The following is a 19137-nucleotide window of genomic DNA, read 5'->3' on the forward strand; positions in this document are numbered from 1 at the left end:
TGTAGTCGCCACATGTCACATGGACAAAGGGGATGTCGTGTGTGATTACCACGGCACCCTTATGTCAGAGGCTGAAGGACGTGGAAGGGAACAATCGGGCTACCTCTTCTTTTTCAAGGGGCAGGGAGGTACCCGTGTCTGTATTGACGCCACCTCCCGTTGCGACTGCCACCCTGAAGTGGAGACATATGGAGTCCTCCATTGAAGCTGCAGGTCACGTCCATGTATGTGAAGGATGGAAACAGCCTGAAACCACAGTTTTGTGTTCTGACTTTACACAAATCCAGGCAAAGACTAGACAGCTATTATACTCTGATTCCAAACAACAAAGGGCTGTCTGCTGCATTGGCCGGGAGCCGGGAATCGGAGCCGGGTCTTTCGCGTGGCAGGCGAGAATTCAACTACTGATCCACTAATGCTCACATGATGACCTTTGAATGTAATTGTTGGATAGAAGGAAATTGCGCAACTGGTAATGTGTCACAGTCATTATCATTTTTTTTTCTGGTTCCTTGAGCATTTCAAGGCATCTGGCTTGTTAATTTATGCAAATCAGAATGCTATTGGAAGCAGAAAACGTCCCTGGGTGGGCTTGAACCACCAACCTTTCAGTTAACAGTCCCACATGGTGTCAATACAGGCTCACAGGATGAGAAAAACCTGTCATGTCAGACTGCAAATGGGAGGTAACTAAATCGTTGCCCCGTGTGAGGGTCGAACTCACGGCCTTCAGATTATGAGACTGACGAGCTGCCTACTGCGCCAACGAGGCATAAAATCTATGTTAACTTAACCAGCCAATTGTAAATGTAATTTTATTTAAATCAACGGAAATGAATGGTTGTCCTTCATGAAAACATGCATTGTATGCCTGCAAAAATATATAACTCTAGACTGGTGGCTGTATGCCACTGTCCTCCATTGAAGCTGCAGGTCACGTCCATGTATGTGAAGAATGGAAACAGCCTGAAACCACAGTTTTGTATTCTGACTCTACACAAATCCAGGCAAAGACTATACAGGCATTATACTCTGATTCCAAACAACAAAGGGCTGTCTGCTGCATTGGCCGGGAGCCGGGAATCGGAGCCGGGTCTTTCGCGTGGCAGGCGAGAATTCAACTACTGATCCACTAATGCTCACATGATGACCTTTGAATGTAATTGTTGGATAGAAGGAAATTGCACAACTGGTAATGTGTCACAGTCATTATCATACTTTTTTTCTGGTTCCTTGAGCATTTCAAGGCATCTAGCTTGTTAATTTATTCAAATCAGAATGCTAGTTGAAGCAGAAAACGTCCCTGGGTGGGCTTGAACCACCAACCTGGGGAGGTGAGGCCACAAAGTATAGCACAGCATTATGCATTTTGTTTACATGCCCACCGGAACCCCGAGGCATTTACCAACAGATCAACGCGCAATCAACCCATACAGGACATCTCTTGCTACACATTATGTGTAGACATTATAATTGACTATTCTTGTCTTCTGATGTTTAATTACATCACCCCATTAATAAAATAATCCCTATATGAAGTTATATGAGGCTGGGTGGGGGTAATATTAGAAATAGCTGCAGGTATGGAGAAAAGAGAAGATTTTTTACTTCAAAGCATATTTTACCGGCCATAGTCCGGTAATTACCGGCTAACGGGAACTCTGGGGTGGAGACAATGAGGCTTGATTTGGATCTGATCTGGAAAAACTCTGGTAAGTGCTTTTATCATTATAATATCATGTCATTATTTAATGTTGTTTTGTGTGTGTGTGTGTGTGTGTGTACAACGAAGTCTCTTTGAGAGGAAAATTATAATTTAAAGATCTTAATACCCCCTTATTGTTTAATTACTTCACACAACTATTAAAGAATCCCTATATGAAGTTACATGAGGCTACATCTACTGGAGTGCTTTTGTTTTTGTTACTAAGATACTTTTTAGATACACTTTTGAAGTGAGCAACACTTTACAACTGGTAGAAAGTTAAGTACTTTGTATGGAATTGGGTTTTCTTTAGAGCTGTTTTCAGTGAGACAATGCAGTTTCTGATCATTTTAAGTTTCAAGTTTCAAGGCTTTATGGCATTAGCTACAGTGTAGATATGTCAATGAAAAACATAGGTCACAGGCTCCTCCAACAGTGCACATAAAACAGATAAAATACTGCAATGTGTGCGTAATTCTCTCACAAAGGAACTGTAAGATACACGTTTATGTATGGAAAACTTTATAACTTGGTAAAATATTCATTCATTTGTAATGAATTGAGTTTTCTTCAAGAATCAAACTCTAAATGGAGAGTTTGTGATTTTAACACTGTTTCGATGAAACAATGCAGTTTTGATAACTTGACTTGACTAACATTACTTTTTTTTAAATATATGTTTTTAGATGCTTTACTTTTGATTTCTTTCATGTTATTTTAACACAACATTACTTTTTTCATATTTTTCAACATACTGTGATATATATATATTTTTTCTCTCCATTATATTTTTGAATATACAGTGATTTTTATCAAAATACAACATGCAACTATTACATTATACAATATTACGACTTTTTGCGATATTTTCAACACAATATACTTTTTTGTAGGGCTTCAGGATATTTGGCATGTCATGCATAAAACCGGTGTCATCTTTCCTGAAACTGACGTGCTGTCCGTTTTACAAACAAGTTATCTTTCTGCTTCTTCACCCTCTGAATTTTCCTCCCCCGTCCCTCTTACTTCAGCCATCACAACAGCAATCAAGTCAGATCTGTGAAATAAAACACCTCTTCCCAAAGCGTGACTTCCCTATTGAGGGAGTGGGGCAGTAGGGCCTAACCCGATTGGCCAAATATACTAACATGCAGAACATATGGTATGTTTGAAAAAAGACTAACCATCTATCCAGTTCAAGCTGTCTTTAAGATGTGACATTGCGCTCTGACTTTTTCCCGTAAAATCGTGACAAACTATTACTTATTACATTTGACCTCATGCTGCTTGGTTGAAAATGATAGATGAAAAATAACTTTTTAAAAAGAGTCAAACAGCGAGGGACATCATACGGGTGAAAGAAACTCTAATTTCTACAGATGACTCCCCCCACCCAACGCAATAAGTCCCACCCCACTCAGCAAATCATCCAAAACTAAGGACCCCGCTAAGACGACCGTTGAAAACTAGCCATGGATCTGAGAAAAACCAAGTCTGCTGTAGCCTACCCTTATTATCACCAGGATAACGGATATGGGCTTAATGACTGGATGTTACAAAGTAAGGGAGAGGATGTTCCCGAAGAAGAGCTTTCCTCTATATCATATCCATGTAAGGTCTTTAGGACAAAAGAGGACTATGATAAAATGACATATGAAGAATATCTTTCTTTAAAAGATGGTATTATAGATAACCTTTATAGAAACAATATATCTCATACAACTCGCCAAGATCGCAAACGACAATTAGCAGAAAAGAAAAGCAAAAGTAAAGAAAACCGAAGAAAAAGAAAAATGAAAAGCAAACGCAGAATGCGAATGAAAAGAAAAGGGACAATAGGACGGAAAAAGACAAAAAGAAGGAAGGTGAAAAGAAAAAGGAACAAAGTGAAGAAATTTCAACTAACTATAGAGGATGCTGATAGTGTTGTAGAGCCATTACCGGATCATAATAATCTTATAGATCATCTACCGCTAACCGACTGCTGCGAATGTGTGTACCAAAAGCAATGGCAGAGCTTTGCTTCAATATAATGAGAGAAAAAGCACGATACTATGGAATTGCCCAAATTGGCGACAGTGCCAGAACATGTATTAAAAGACTGTTGGAGGATCTCTATTCTAGTATCGGTTGTCATTACAGCGAAGGATATGCCAAAACGTGTGACGACATAGACAAAGCTTTTGAAGACAATTATATGGTACCCGTCCTTACAGCTAAACAAATCCTATGCCAGGTATTCAACAGACCACAAGAAGCCCCAGAAAGGATTACATTCAGAGCTAATAATGGTGAAACCGAAGAAGAAGCAAAGCAGATTATAATCGTTGCGGGTGAAAGGATAGAGAATTTGCAAGTGATGTTAATGCACTTATCTGATATAAAAAATGCATTCATTTACTTCCAAGAGACCCCTAAACATCTACTTGGGCAATGTGAATTGAACGATAAACCGATCACTGTAAATGAAACGCGGAGAGAAGCAGCAGTGCAAATCGTTAAGTCTATTACCTTGTATGCACTACGACATTAACTTGGTCAAATGTAATATGTCTTTCTGAAGATGTGGCGAATGGTGTGTTTTTCAATTAAACAACCATAACAAATGAAAATGTGTTTTATTTTTGCTTTCATATATAGTAATAGTATTAACTCCTCTGACTAGACTGTACTAAAATAAGACGTTTCACTGTTAAATAAAAATGGAAGTAGAAAATCGAGATAATGATGAGGTTCGTTATGTATCCAGTAACTATGAACAGCAGTTTGAAAATGTTATTTAACCCTTTAACTCTAATTGACAAATCTAAAATAGCCTCTAGCTTATCTATAAGTTTGTGATTTTAACACTTATTCACTGACACAAGGCAGATTATTGCTTTTTTCTCTTGCCAAGATACTTTTAGACACACTTTGAGGTATGCAAAACCTTAAAACTAGAAAATGAAGTACATTGTCTGATTCGATTTTTTCGTAAAGACTGTTTTCTCTAAAAGGCAAGTTTGTGATTTTTAACACTTATTTACTGACACAAAGGCAGATTTTGACTTTTTTTCTCTTTTCATGTGTTACCAAGATACTTTTTAGATACACTTTTATGTATTGCAACACTTAACAAAGGGGTATAATATGAAGTACTTTGTAAGGAATGGGGGGTTCTTTAATACCCGTTTTTATTTAAAAAAAAACACTTGTACAGTTAAATAATGTAGGTTTTCTCTGATATTCTAGTTATTTTCAGCTACCAAGATACTTTTGTTGATACACTTTTATGTAGGAACATTTGGCAACTGGTAGAATGTCAATTATTTTGTAACAAAATGTATTTTCTTAAAGACTGTGACTCTAAAAGGGAAGTTGGTGATTTTAACACTTTTATTTTTTCCCCCGTTGTCTTTCACTTACTTTTTTGATACAGTTTTATGTATGACAACTTTACAACTGGTAGAAAGTTAAGTACTTTTTCTGAACAGATTTTCTTTAAGACTGTGACTCTTAAAGGCACTCTGGGATTTTAGTAAGACAATCCAGTTTTATGGAAGTAACTTAAATTATTTTTGTTTTTTCTCCTACAAAGATACTTATAGTTACACTTTAGTGGATGCAAAACTTTATAACTTGGTCAAATATTCATTAATTTGTAATGAATTGAGTTTCTTTTTTGTTTTTGTTTTTCAACATACAATGACTTTTCCATATATATATTTTTTTTCTGACAAACTATACTTTGACTTTTTCCGTAAAATCGTGACAAACTATTACTTAATCTTAAATTTGACCTCTTGCTGCTTGGTTGGAAATGATAGATGAAAAAGCTACAAAGCTTAAATAACTTTTCTAAAAACTCTCAATTCTACAGATGACTCCCCCCACCCAACGCAATAAGTCTGGAGAGGGTGCTGCATCGGTACAGAGAAAAAATCTGCAATGGATTCAGAGTCAGTCACCCCGGCCAGAGGCAACACGATTGTCTGAATGACATTCCAGAATATTTCTTCAGAAACAATTACAACGCGCTAATGAAAAGTCTTTGGCTCGCCGACTTCATTACAGTGAATGACCAGAGTCTTAATGATAAAAAAAAAAAAAAAAACATTTACACGGCTGAATGGAGGATCCAAGGCGTTTCGGAGGCTTTTCTGTACAATCTCAAAAACTGCAGACTGCAGATATCGTTTATTCTGGCAGTACTATTCCGGGTCATTGGGAAACGATTGTAAACGAAACTTTTAAAGTGGTACTGGAATCTTCACTTTCCGAAACATTCTGTAACATTACAGAAGAAATTAAACAAACACCAAAAGTGTATCATGTGCCGGATGCCGGAAAAGAATTATTTGTTTCTTCAGCAAGGCTTCAAAAATCTTGTTAAATAATTCTTTTCCGGCATCCGTTTGCAACTTTTTAGGAATCTGACTATCTTTTAGAATTGCATCAAATGCTATAGCCACTTCTAAGATACGTTTTTAAAATGTTTTTCTCTCATCCTGCTATATTCCTTCCAGGGGAGGATCCCTGGGGATTGATCAGAGCAAAGAAAGGCTGTAAACACTGACACACTGATACACAAAACACTGAAACACAAAAACACTGAAACACTGAAACACAAAAACACTGAAAACACTGAAACACTGCAACACATAAACACTGAAAACACTGACACACAAAAACACAAAACACTGAAATACTGAAACACTGACACACTGACACACAAAAACACTGAAAACACTGAAACACTGCAACACATAAACACTGAAACACTGACACGCAGAAAACACAAAACACTGAAATACTGAAACACTGAAACATGAAACACTGAAACACTGAAATACTGAAACACTGACACACTGAAATACTGACACACAAAACACTGACACACTGAAACACTGACACACGAAACACTGAAACACTGAGACACTGACACATTGACACGCAAAACACTGAAACACTGAAACACTGAAAACACTGAAACACTGACACACTGACACATGGACACGCAAAACACTGAAACACTGCAACACTGACACACAAAAACACTGAAACACTGAAACACAGAACACTGAAACACTGACACACTGAAACACTGCAACACTGAAACACAGAACACTGAAACACTGCAACACTGACACACAAAAACACTGAAACACTGACACACAAAACACTGAAACACTGAAAAACACTGAAACACAGAAACACTGACACACTGAAACACTGACACACAAAACACTGAAACACTGACACATTGACACACAAAACACTGAAACACTGAAGCACTGAAACACTGAAACACAGAAAACTATTAAACAGCCCTGCTATATACTATGACCATTCTTTACTTATTTATAATATGGTACAAATTGAGTAATTTGAGTTGTCTGATGCACTTGATACAATTTACTTTTTAAAAATACTGATGTGTTTATTCAAAACCATTTCAACACACAATGTCATGACTTTTTCAAGATCTTTTTGTCAAACTATACTATGACTTTCTCTCGTTTTTTTTTTATTTTTTTTTTAGAGATCCTATACTGACATTGCATACAAACTATATAATATAATTCTTAACTACATACTGTTAAGGAATAATTCTTCTAGATATCTAACCTTTTACTCTGACATGTGTTATCTCCTTTAAGGAAAGGCCTTGGTGCCATATGTGTTGTTGTCACCAGTGTGAGACCGGTCAACTTGACTGGCACGTAGGGTAATTGTTGTGAGAACACTGAGGCACTTCTTTATCGGTGTTTGTGGGCTCTAGGATGTGAAATCCTTGAGGCCATGAGCGTCGGACGCAGATGATTCAGTGTTTAGTCTACTCCTTCAGAGATGTTGATTTCTCTCTGTGAACCTGTTAAAAGGTCTAGCATAAAGAGAGGTTCTTCAGAATTGACGTGGCAACTCTACCGTGTGGTCAGAACCTCTGACTCTTTGATTTGTGATGTGAATCCTCCGGCCAAATACTCTGAATAAACCCATCAGTGTTTGACATCAAAGCTCCAACTCTCACCGTGTCTCCTTCCTGAGTCGGTGACTCCATGCATTACTACACAGAAGTTTCCTCCACAAATTGGCGTTGTCGGCAGGATACCAACAGATCTTCAGAGACTGGTAAGTGTGATTTCAAATCTACATTTGGACATTGCCTTACCAGAATCTGTGATTGACGGTATCCTAAAATTATCTGTGAAGCTAAGCGGCTGCGTTTCGTTTTGGTTAATGAACATTTGGGGCTATTAACCCCAGGGGATCATCCAGGGACTCTGTCTTGGCTGGTTCCCTCTGTGTGTGCTGCTCGGGACGTATGTGCTGTGCAGGCATACACGGAGATGTTTAAAAAGACCTTAATGAGGGCAGCAGTAAAGTGAACTTCTGTGTGAAATCAAAAATAGAGATTTGTAATGAACAAATCGCCGAGATTCCTGGGGTTTTCAGCGGCCAACACTAGCAGTTAACTAAAGCAGCCATAGATCTTACCCCCATGCAACCTCTAAAAAAAACACGGCTCCAGCTGCGCTCCGGGGAATGTGTGTCAAATACCTCCCCGTTCTGCATGAGCTGGTGAAGTGAACTCAGAGGGAGAAAATCACAGCTTTTGTCTATAACTTTAACTCACACCACCGCCGTCTCTATTAAAAAAGAGACTGTTTAAAAGCACTCTCGTGGCTTGTGGCCGTTTACGATGTGCTGGCAGGTGCGAGGTGCGTGCATTACCTGATGCGACAGGCTCCCTACATTGCTGGAGGAGCTGGTGTCGGTCCGGGGGTGCATACAATAAAATTATAGGCTATTGATCATGGGTGGGCAGTGGTATGCAAGTGTAAGAGCAAAACTGTGGTTCAATCATTCATCGTGTGGGATGAACATGATGGGAGGTGTGTAGGCTGGTCGAGTAGGACTACAGTTAACTGTGTGGTTTCGGATAGAAAGTGTAGAGGAAAAAAGTCTATGTGCTCCAGATCGGGGGGGCATAGCACCACTAGAGCAGGGATAGTGGAGTCGCAAGAGGATAAGATAGTTATTGCTCTTGGACGGTCTTCAGGCACCGATCTAAGGACTTGTATACAAGGGTGGAGGTACGAGTCAAGGTACCCCACTGGATTCCCATTGGGAGAGATCATAATAGTCCCTACCCCCCTCTGAAACCTCTTTAATCCGGACTAAATTGAGCTGGATGCACTTTTGCTGTCACGCTGGTGTTTATTATGAGTTCATCATGTTTGTTTGTCTGATTGTTTGTATCAGGGGTCTATATTGGTTTGTCTACACCGCCGTCTTGTGCATGTTTGTAACAACTAATAATGAATCAGTCCATAGCCAGGGTAAAATAAACTAAGCTTTAGTTAACTCACCAAAAGTAAATGACTTGAGAAAGATAAATAATATATAGTGTTTTGCAAAATTCTGGTAGTATAGATGTGCTGCAAAATGAAAATAAATAGCAAAAGAGTGTTTTTATGTCCTGCATCTGAGTGTGCAGAGGAAATGTAAACAAGAAGCACACTGTTCAGGGTGTGCGCTGTAGGTGTAAGAAGAAAATAAGATTATATTACTTTTAAGAATACATTCTTAAATTGTATTGCTGGTATGTTAAGATATGTTTGTGACCTTTTATAAACCCTATGCCCCGTCCTGCACCCTGAGACCCTAAGAGGCATCACTGCTGGTCGTAAAAAACCCTGCCTGAGGAGGTCAGGGTTGCAAAATCTGTCTGCTGTTTTAGGTCAATATTGTATTATTTGTTTCATTTATTCTTAAATCTATGTATTGTATGGTAATAATGAAAAAAACGTAATGTATTATGGAGCAGCTCCATCTGAAAGTTGATGTCATCTACTGCCTACAATGGAACCAGCAGGAGAAGGCTTTCGACGTCGAGCAAGTATACACGAAGGTTGCTAAGGACTGTGTTGCTGCTGCTATGGTAAAGCCGCTAGCCTGCTACAAGGTTTTACATTTGGACAGACCAAATTTCAGGACAATCACGGTCCACATGTTTAATCCCTTGTGACTGACAGAGCGCTGGCTGATTTTTTGAGGCTGTATGGGGGAAGTGCTAACTGCAGCAAGACATGTCAAGGACACCATGGGGATCTGGACAGGTCGAAGGCAGTTCCAGGTGCTTCTTAAATCTGAGCCAGAGGGTTTTGGCGGCCTCAAGCACCCGCCTGCCTCCTTCAGCCTTGGAGCAGATCGAGGGTACCTTTTCTACCCGCGTCAGCCAGCTTTCTGCAGGCGCTGCAGGCAATCAGGCCACGTGGAGGGAGGGTGCGCTGGCGCCAGCTGCCGTTTTTGTGGCCAAAGGGACATGAGGCCAAAGACTGTACAGTGCCCAAGGCCTGCCATGGCTGCAGTGGGGATCGACCATCTATACCAGGGGTCTCCAACCTTTCTTCATCTGGAGAGCTACTTTGAAAAAAATGAAAGTGGCCAAGAGCTACTTGCATCACATCGCTTACATTTATTCACATAGCCCTCATCAGTTGAATTAAGCTATACTTTTGTACACGTGTGAAATTGCAATACCCAAAGCTTATCAAAAATCTTAACTTCACATCAAGGTCCAAGAAAACGAAAATGTCTCACATAAATGTCCTTAATCACCACCTTACAAGCATTTCACTCTTTTTTACAGTCAGTGAGATGAATGGCGCTGCATGGAGTCCACCATACAGGTGTATGCTGGAGTGTACCCACTTAGGTTCACTCTAATAGAGTCATTTAAATGTTCATCAGTCAGTCTTGTTCTGTATTTAGATGTCATTCATGTCAGAAAAAGCTGCTTCACAAAGGTATGTAGAACAGAACCAAATAAAGCAGACATTTTCAGTGCTGCTTGGTGAATGTTCTTATAGTTTTCTGGGTCTACAAGGCTCCAGAAATGTTGTGAGTTTTGCTGAGACTTAAACTGATCATGATTTTGGAGATCTCCACAGGATGACACTGAACAGTTGTTCACCCATCTTTTTCTTCTTCTTCTTCGTCTTGACATGAAATTATAAACCATAATAAATCAATTGTATAGGTCTAGCCTCCCTATATCTGTGTGTGAAATTGTTCCATCCTCAAAAACTAAAAACTAATACTTCTGCAGTCTAGCTGCAGCTTCTAGCTACGGTCTACTGTTAAAAAAAAAGGACACTGAATGTATGTGGCATCACACACAAGACTTAAGTCTGAACACAGCAGACAACAGGAGTATTTACAACAGCATTATAAAAACAAAGATAGTGCATGTGGGTGCACACTTACATTCTCTGTCTTACCGTTACATAAATCCCATGAATGTACAGTATGAGATTAAGTTAGCTTCATCATATCTCAATCAGTGATTAAGTGAATAATAAAGTTTCTATCGGGTCCTATCAGCCATTATTTTCAGGGAGGGGGCGGGGTTTGGGAGGAACGGAGAGGAGACGGTGATCGCGGAAGCTTTCCTCCTGCCTTCACAAACTTACACAAGTATTTATCAACTGAAATAGCAAGAGGACATTCATACTCTGCAATCCAAGACGTGAATTAAATCCACCAAAAACCTGACATGACGATAACGAGTGTTTTTTCAAAAGACACAATCCCTCCCTGTGTGTCCTCTGAGCCGCAGCAACAGGGGCCTGATTCAGAGCGGGTTTCTTGCTGTTGGTTCTGGACTGGTGTTGTGTGGTAGAAAGCAGACTGCTCCGTGTGTGGTGTCGCTGTTGCCGCTGTCACATCTGTTCCATGATCTCTGCGTCACCGACCAATTTGATATTCGTTGACAGAAAAAAATTATAAATAAAAAAACGTTATTGTCCGGCCACGGCCGAAAAAATCAATAGACACCTTAATACGCTATAATCGATAATCGAGCGGGCGAGCTGCCTGAAAAGCTGCCCGCGAGCTACCGTAGCTCGCGATCGACGTGTTGGAGAGCCTGATCTATACCGAAGCTGTCCTGAGCGTAGGAGGACGTTTGCGGAGGTAGCCGGGCCAACAACTGGAGGGAAACGGAGTTCGAGGACCTTCTGGAGGGGCTTATCCAGTGCCAGAAGAAATATGTTTCCGGTGGGCCGCGGGGGAGGCCTCTGAAGAAGCAAACACGTTTGCGAAACGTCAGGATTTTATGTCTCTTCCGCTGTACAGTCCTTACTGGTATTTATCGAAACAAAATTTTAAACTATTTATCTTTTATCTATACTTTTAGATTCGTGATTTTAAACATTAGGACTATTTTATTCGCTTGTGGGGGTTCTGCCCTTCTGTGGGCTCCACTCTAACTGGCACAGGGCTAACTGGACAAGCACACCATAGCAACAAACATTTCAGGATGCTATGTGAGCCCTTTTTTTCCTTGAAAAAGGACTTGTCTGGAGCCGGTCTTGAACCCGGGTCTCCCAGTGCAGGGAGCCGCGGCCTGCCCGGTTGGCCATAGGATCTCCTGGCTGGAGGAGCTGCTCGATAGCCAGCACACTACCCCAGCTCCATCCCCAACACCGGGACGACCAAAACCATCGGAGCCAAACTGAGTCACACCACCCTGCGGACAGGTAAGGGCCTTCATAGGTGACTAGAAATGTCCTATAACCAGAATCAGACTGTGCGGTGGAGTGGAAGAGGAGCACAGACACACCTTCCCTTCACTGATGCAGACAGACTCCACAACCACTTTTAGCAGTACGCACACACCCCACCAGCACACCACGAACAACACCTCACACCCCATGGACGGAGCCACAACGTCTCCTCTTTCACCCACCAGACCCAGCAACCAGACATAGCAATAAAGAATACTTTAAACTCATCCAAGCTACACACCACAAACACATAGTAGATAGGGCCCTACTGTCACGCATATATCCACCAGGTATGACCAGACAAGTACTCAGGCTTACAGACTTCATCAAGCCCTCTACTCCAACAGAACACACACACACACAAATACATAACAACACCATCAGCTGGATGCACACCAACATGACCATCCTCCAGCAACACTACAACACTACCATTGCATCACTCCAGAACACCCCGTGGAATCCCACTGCATTTCAAATAGCTACAGGTTGGGCACAGAAGCGATATGGCCCCAGGTTGCACACTGATACATTACACATAGCCAAACACACACTCCATAACACCACACCCACCGCCACCCCCGCCTCCCCCCCACCTCCGTGGAGGGCCCTCCCCAGGCAACCTCAGCCACTTCCCCTTCTAAGTGAGGAGGAGTTCCCTTATTTACAGAGAACCCAACCCCGCAACAGATCATCCCTCTCCCTCGGTCCCAGGCCTTTACTATCAGATGTTGTCTCCCAGTATCAGCGCCGCCACCCACCTTCCCAGTCAACCAACCTTGTCCGCCCACCATCAACCGCCAACTCCAGTGACCATCCCCCATCCTATCCCAACCCAGGCCAGCCCCCGCTAGGTCCCTCTCAGAACCCCCTGAGAGGTCCTGGCCATCCTCGGCCCCCGCCACCTCCTCTACTACCCAACCCCCCTCTCCTCCCTACCCCCTCCATCCAGCAGTACCCGCTGCCCCGAAGAACCCCCTGCATCTGCTTCCCAACCCGGAACCCTACCTCATCCAAACCCACTTCCCCGACCACCAGTGAAACCACTATTCCAGCCACCTCAGACCAGAACTCCAACCGTCCCAGTACCACCCCTCCCTCTACCTCATCCCTACCCCACCCCCCCCCACCTCCTCAGGTCAGCACAGTTGACCTCAGTTCCCCCTCACCTCCACCCAACTCCTCCCCTCCCAAGAACGCTTCCAGCAACCGCCAAACTACCATTGAGGTCCACCATTCCAACGTCTCAGTCAGCTTTCCTGATAACATTCTCCCCCTCTCCCAATCCCCTACAGGTGTTGCCGGTTCCCAATTGGACCTTGCTGGCACCCAGGACCCAACAGACTCGGTACTCCATCCCACAGAGGGGCCGATGATGAAAGGTAATCTCAAGGTCACCCAGACCGCACAAGTCCACTCTGAGCCCCCCTCTGGCCAGTCTGTTGGGTCACTGCAGCCCAGCGGGTTTACTGCGGGGTCTGGCACACCATCCGACCCAGACCACAACCTCCCAGGACCTTCACCCCCTCCCCCAACCCCACCTTCTTCCCGGTCTACTCCTTCCTCTTCTCCCTCTCCTCCGCCACTTTCCTTCTCCAGTATCCCTCCCCACCTTACCCCTTGTCCCCGTCCCTCCTTCTTCCAACCAACAAGCTCCGCTTCCCCAACCCATTACCAACCCATCTTTCACATGGCCAGACCACAGAAGAAGGCACTGGACTGGTCCCTTGCAGGCACCAAACCCATCCGGATACTGGGAGACTCAAATATCAACCGCATACCACCCCATACCAACCCCACACTACAGCTGGACTCCTATCCTGGTGCCAAAGTATATCACTTCATGGAACTTTTTAAACGCACCCCTCCCATCCCAACAGCCAAGATTGTCATCATCTCCATCGGGATTAACAATAAGGACGATGACCCCCAACGCACCACAATCAAACAACTCGGTAGTATGAGTAAACATGCTTCCAAGACCTTCCCCAGGGCTTCCATCTACATCCCCCTCATCAACCATTCACCCCGCCTGACTCCAGCACAAACAAGCAAAATCCTAATCCCTCAACCACTCCCTCACCAGACATCACAACACCCTGCAACCCATTCCTCAGGAAGCCTTCGGACATGGCCAGGACCACATTCACTGGACTTCCCCCACAGCCCAACTCATCCTGGACTCTGGTGCAGAGCAGTTACATTTCTGAATACCTCTGAACCTAACCCGGTCAAACGCCATCAACCTCCCAAACCCCCCCCACCAGCACTCCTCCCGACCCTGACCAGCACCCTGACCTGAGGTGGAATTCACCTCTCACGGTTCTTAATTTTATCACCCTTTTTGTCCCCTCTGTAGTCCAACAAACAACTCCTACAGAGGGGCCTCACCTTGTTCCACGCCCCCCCCGTCGTGACCGAGAGGAACTTCAAAGTGATTTACACCCAATATCACAGACGTCTCAAAATCATTGACTATTTCCATACCAAACCCGCACCCCACAGTCACTCTTCACCTTTCCTCAACTGGGAACCGTTACTTCACCCCAAGTCAACCCAAAATACCAAACAAATCATCACCACTAATAAACGGGCCTTGCAATCCTTCCGACCACCGACAGACATTTCAGATAATCTGTCGGTGGACGAACGCAGGGCCCTAACCCAACTCAATAAAAACCCACACATAGTCATCAAACCGGCCGACAAAGGCTCGAAAATAGTCATCATGGACAGACACCACTACATCACAGAAGCTCAGACACAACTCAGTAACCCACTCCATTACAAACCCATCCCGGACACCACACAACCCCGATACAACTCCAATTAAGACCCATAATAGAAACACTCTACCAACTCAAAATTCATTTCCGCCAAGCAGAGGGATTTCCTATTTGGACCAGACACACCCCGCCTCCGCCAATTTTTATTTACCTTCCAAAAATTCCATAAGACCCCTCCACCTGGACCATTCCCTTTGAGGTTCCTCCCGGCAGACCCATTGTCTCTGACGCAGCCAGCACTACATACAACATTTCACCACTATATAGAGCATCATTTTAGGCCCCCTTTCCACCAAAACACCCCAGCTACTTGAAAGATACTTACCACTTCCTCCAGATCACCCAGACCCATGGTCGTTCCCACCCAATCCCCATCTGTTCACTATCGACATCAATAGCCTGTTCACCAATATCAACACGGATTAGGCCTCCTTTCTGTTACCTCCATTTTCTCCAAATATCCAGACCATAAACGACCGGACAAACACTTACTTTCCCTACTCGCCCTCTGCCTCAACAACAACGACTTTACTTTAATGATCAGCACTACCTCCAAATCCACGGAACGGGCCATGGGTCAGCGATTCGCCCCCTCATACGCCAACATATATATGAGCGAGTGGGAGCGAGAAGCACTGGCCAAGTGCACCCATCTACCATCCCTTTACCGTCGATTCCTCGATGATATAATCGGCATTTGGCCCCATGACATCTCCCTCTTCCCACAGTTCATCAACACCCCTCAACAGCCATCACCCCACCATCAAAGTCAAGTACATCATAAATGAACACACAGTCAACTTCCTAGACACCACAGTTTTCTTCCAACCTCTCAACAACACACACAAGAAAATACTCACAAAGGTTTACTTTAAGTCTACAGACACACATTCATTATTACATAAATCCAGTTATCATCCAAAACACACTTTCCCAGGTATCATAAAATCTCAAATCATCAGTTATCACCGCATCTCCTCCAAACTGTCTGACTTCCACCATTCCGTCAGGATCCTCTTCCACAGCCTGCAAACAAGAGGCTATTCAAAACGCTTCCTCCGTCACATTAAGGACGTCACCTTGGCCAGCCTCGTCCCCACTCGCTCTCCTCCTCCTGCCCCTGGAGGATATCCACCTCAGGTCACTGACTCGGACCAGTCTCCACTCCCAATACCCCTCTCCACTCCCGACTCCTCCTCCCCCCACCCCAGGGTTTGCATCCTCTCCCTTACCCACACTCCACCCGAACCAGGGGTCTGCATCCCACCCCCCTCCTCCCTAACCCCAACCCATTGGTACGTGGAGACTGCCCGGACCACTCCCCCGCCGACAACCCTCCCCCACCTAGCCCTAACCCCAACCACCCCCTACCTGACCCTAACCCTAATCTCAACCCCATGGGACTCGTCCCATGCCCACACCCCTCATCCACTGACAAGCCCCCACCTCCGGATCCTAACCCTAACCATCTCCCACCTGACCCTAACCCCAACCGTCAACTCATTCCATTTGTCTCCACCTTTTCCCACACCATCACAGGATTCACCGGACATCAAAAATAACTTCTCCCTCCTCCAGTCACAACCCTATTTCTCCAACCACAAGGTCATCTCAGCCTACAGAAAAAATCCTAGCTTACACGACATACTCATACATTCCAAGTTTAGCAGCAACAGAGCCTTACCACATACACAACATAGTCACCGATACGTCAACTAGGGATGCATATCGTTGACTTTTTTACGATACCGATACCGATACCGATACCACTGAACGATACCGATACTCAACCGATACATATCGTGATACTTTGAAAATGTATCATCCCACAATTACTCCCATGAAGCGCTTTACGATATAGTTAACATGTCAAATGAATATTAAATTCAATTGTGGGACTTCTTGGACCTTTTAGTACTGAACAAACAATGAAAAATACATACAAAATATGATTATGGAATATCTTTTATAACACCCACCATCAGGTGTGCCGCGTGAATAGCACATCTTGTCAATGCAAACAGACCGTTATAGCACCGTTATAATTAATGTTAAACCTGAGATTCGACCAGAGAACAAATAAATAATAGAATAAAGGTCATGAGATCTCGGCATTGCACAAACAAACAAATCTCATCACAGTTCATTTGTGGGACTTTTACTTTTCTAGTATTGAACAAACAATGAAAAATACATCAAATATGAAGAAAAACGATTATGCAATCAAATTTATAACACCCGCCATCAGGTGTGCCACGTCAATAGCACGTCTTCTTGTCAATGCAAACAGAATATAATAGCACCGTTATAATTAATGTTAAACCTGAGATTCGACCAGAGAACAAATAAATAATAGAATAAAGGTCGTGAGATCTCGGCATTGCACAAAACAAACAAATCTCATCACAGTTCAGTAAACTGAAGATGAATGCAGAAAACTGAACTTCAGTTTTCTGCATTCATCTTCAAGAAGATGAGCATATCTGCTCTCTCTGGATCCAAACGGGCCCTTTCACTGCGCAGGATATCACCTGCTGAGCTAAACACTCTCTCGCTTGGCACGCTGCTTCCCTGTACACAAAGGTACTTGGTTGCCAAAAGACACAGCATTGGGAAACGAAACTGATTGGTTTGCCAAAAAATCAGTGGGGCCATATCACTGGTGATTCCCCTTGTGGCACGGTAATCCTCCACTTCCTTGAAGGCACGTATATGGTCCGATTCTGGAGCTTCAACGTGGGTAATCAAGACCTCATCTTCTTCTTCGAAAAGTTCTGCCAGTCCAGATTTTCTTATTTTGCTTGGTTTCTGCAACAAATAAAAAGAAGGAACATCTTAAGACTTGGCTTGTAGCCTACAGTATAGTAAAAGCCTTACAAAATACATTTGTTATCTGTAAAAGTAAATAATTACCAATCCTGTTCATTAATAAATTCATCATGTTTATAATTATGATAATTTTCTCTGACTTGGGTCTGACCTTTTTATGTGCCTTAGAAACCATGTAAGGCCTGTATGCTAAGCCTTTCATGTGCACATCAAAGGGATCAAGTTGGTTCAGCAATTTGATCACTAATGACTACAATGTAACATAATTTAGTATTTCATTTCACACGTATGATTTTCAAGAAGGAGTGGCACATAATGGTAATTAATACTGTTACAAATGTCCATGGTGAGAAATGAGAAACCAGCTTTTCCCCTTCACTGACTAGGTCAAATTCTACAAATATTGCAATTTCACTGAACTTGGTTATAAATGGAGAATACTCAGACCCCCAATGCTTCTGTCAACCCTTTCATATACTGTACCTCTAGTTCTTCACTGTTGCCTGCTGCACAATCACTTTCACAACCAGCCGGTTCTTGCTGGATGGCAGTGGCACATGTTCCAATGTTATCCCTATTGACCAAGGCAGCCAGCCGCTCCCAGACGGCATCATCATGAGTCACAGTACCCTTGAATCGAGGATCCAGAGCAGCAGCCTCCTCCAAAAAGTGGCGGACAGACTCAGACTGAAAACACATAAGGGGATAACAAATTAAATATTCAAAGTTACTTATCTAGATATTTTTTATAAATGATTATTTGTTATTGTTTTTCATGCCCAACTGATCTCAGAATTTGTTAGAACGATTTGACATGCCAACGGGAATTCTATAATCAATAATAATGTGTTTTATTTTGGAAGTCGGATACAAATATTTCTAGTTGCATCAATGTGCTTGAAAATCCATATTAATTGTTTTTTTTCTTTTTAAGATTTGAACCCATCAGGGAAAAGACACCCAATCGCCAGCTGCTGGCCTGCAGTATGTTACTAATCCCCGGGCCCTTACCAACTAAGCCAGCAGAAGATCTCACTAAAAAAGATGACAATATTGTTAAATTGAAAATACCTGATAGCGCTTGGCCAAGCTGCTTGATACAGATGATTTGATCTCCTTGGTGAATCTTGAGTCATTAGGCTTGATGGTCATCCACTTCTTCAACTTCTTGAGTATAGGAATGATCAGGCCGGCAGTGGGTTGTTTCTCCTTACTCATGGCAACAGTGCAGGAAAGAAGAATTTTCATGACCGCACAGAATTCT

Source organism: Trematomus bernacchii, unplaced genomic scaffold, assembly GCF_902827165.1.
Source record: "Trematomus bernacchii unplaced genomic scaffold, fTreBer1.1, whole genome shotgun sequence".
Classification (NCBI taxonomy): Eukaryota; Metazoa; Chordata; class Actinopteri; order Perciformes; family Nototheniidae; genus Trematomus; species Trematomus bernacchii.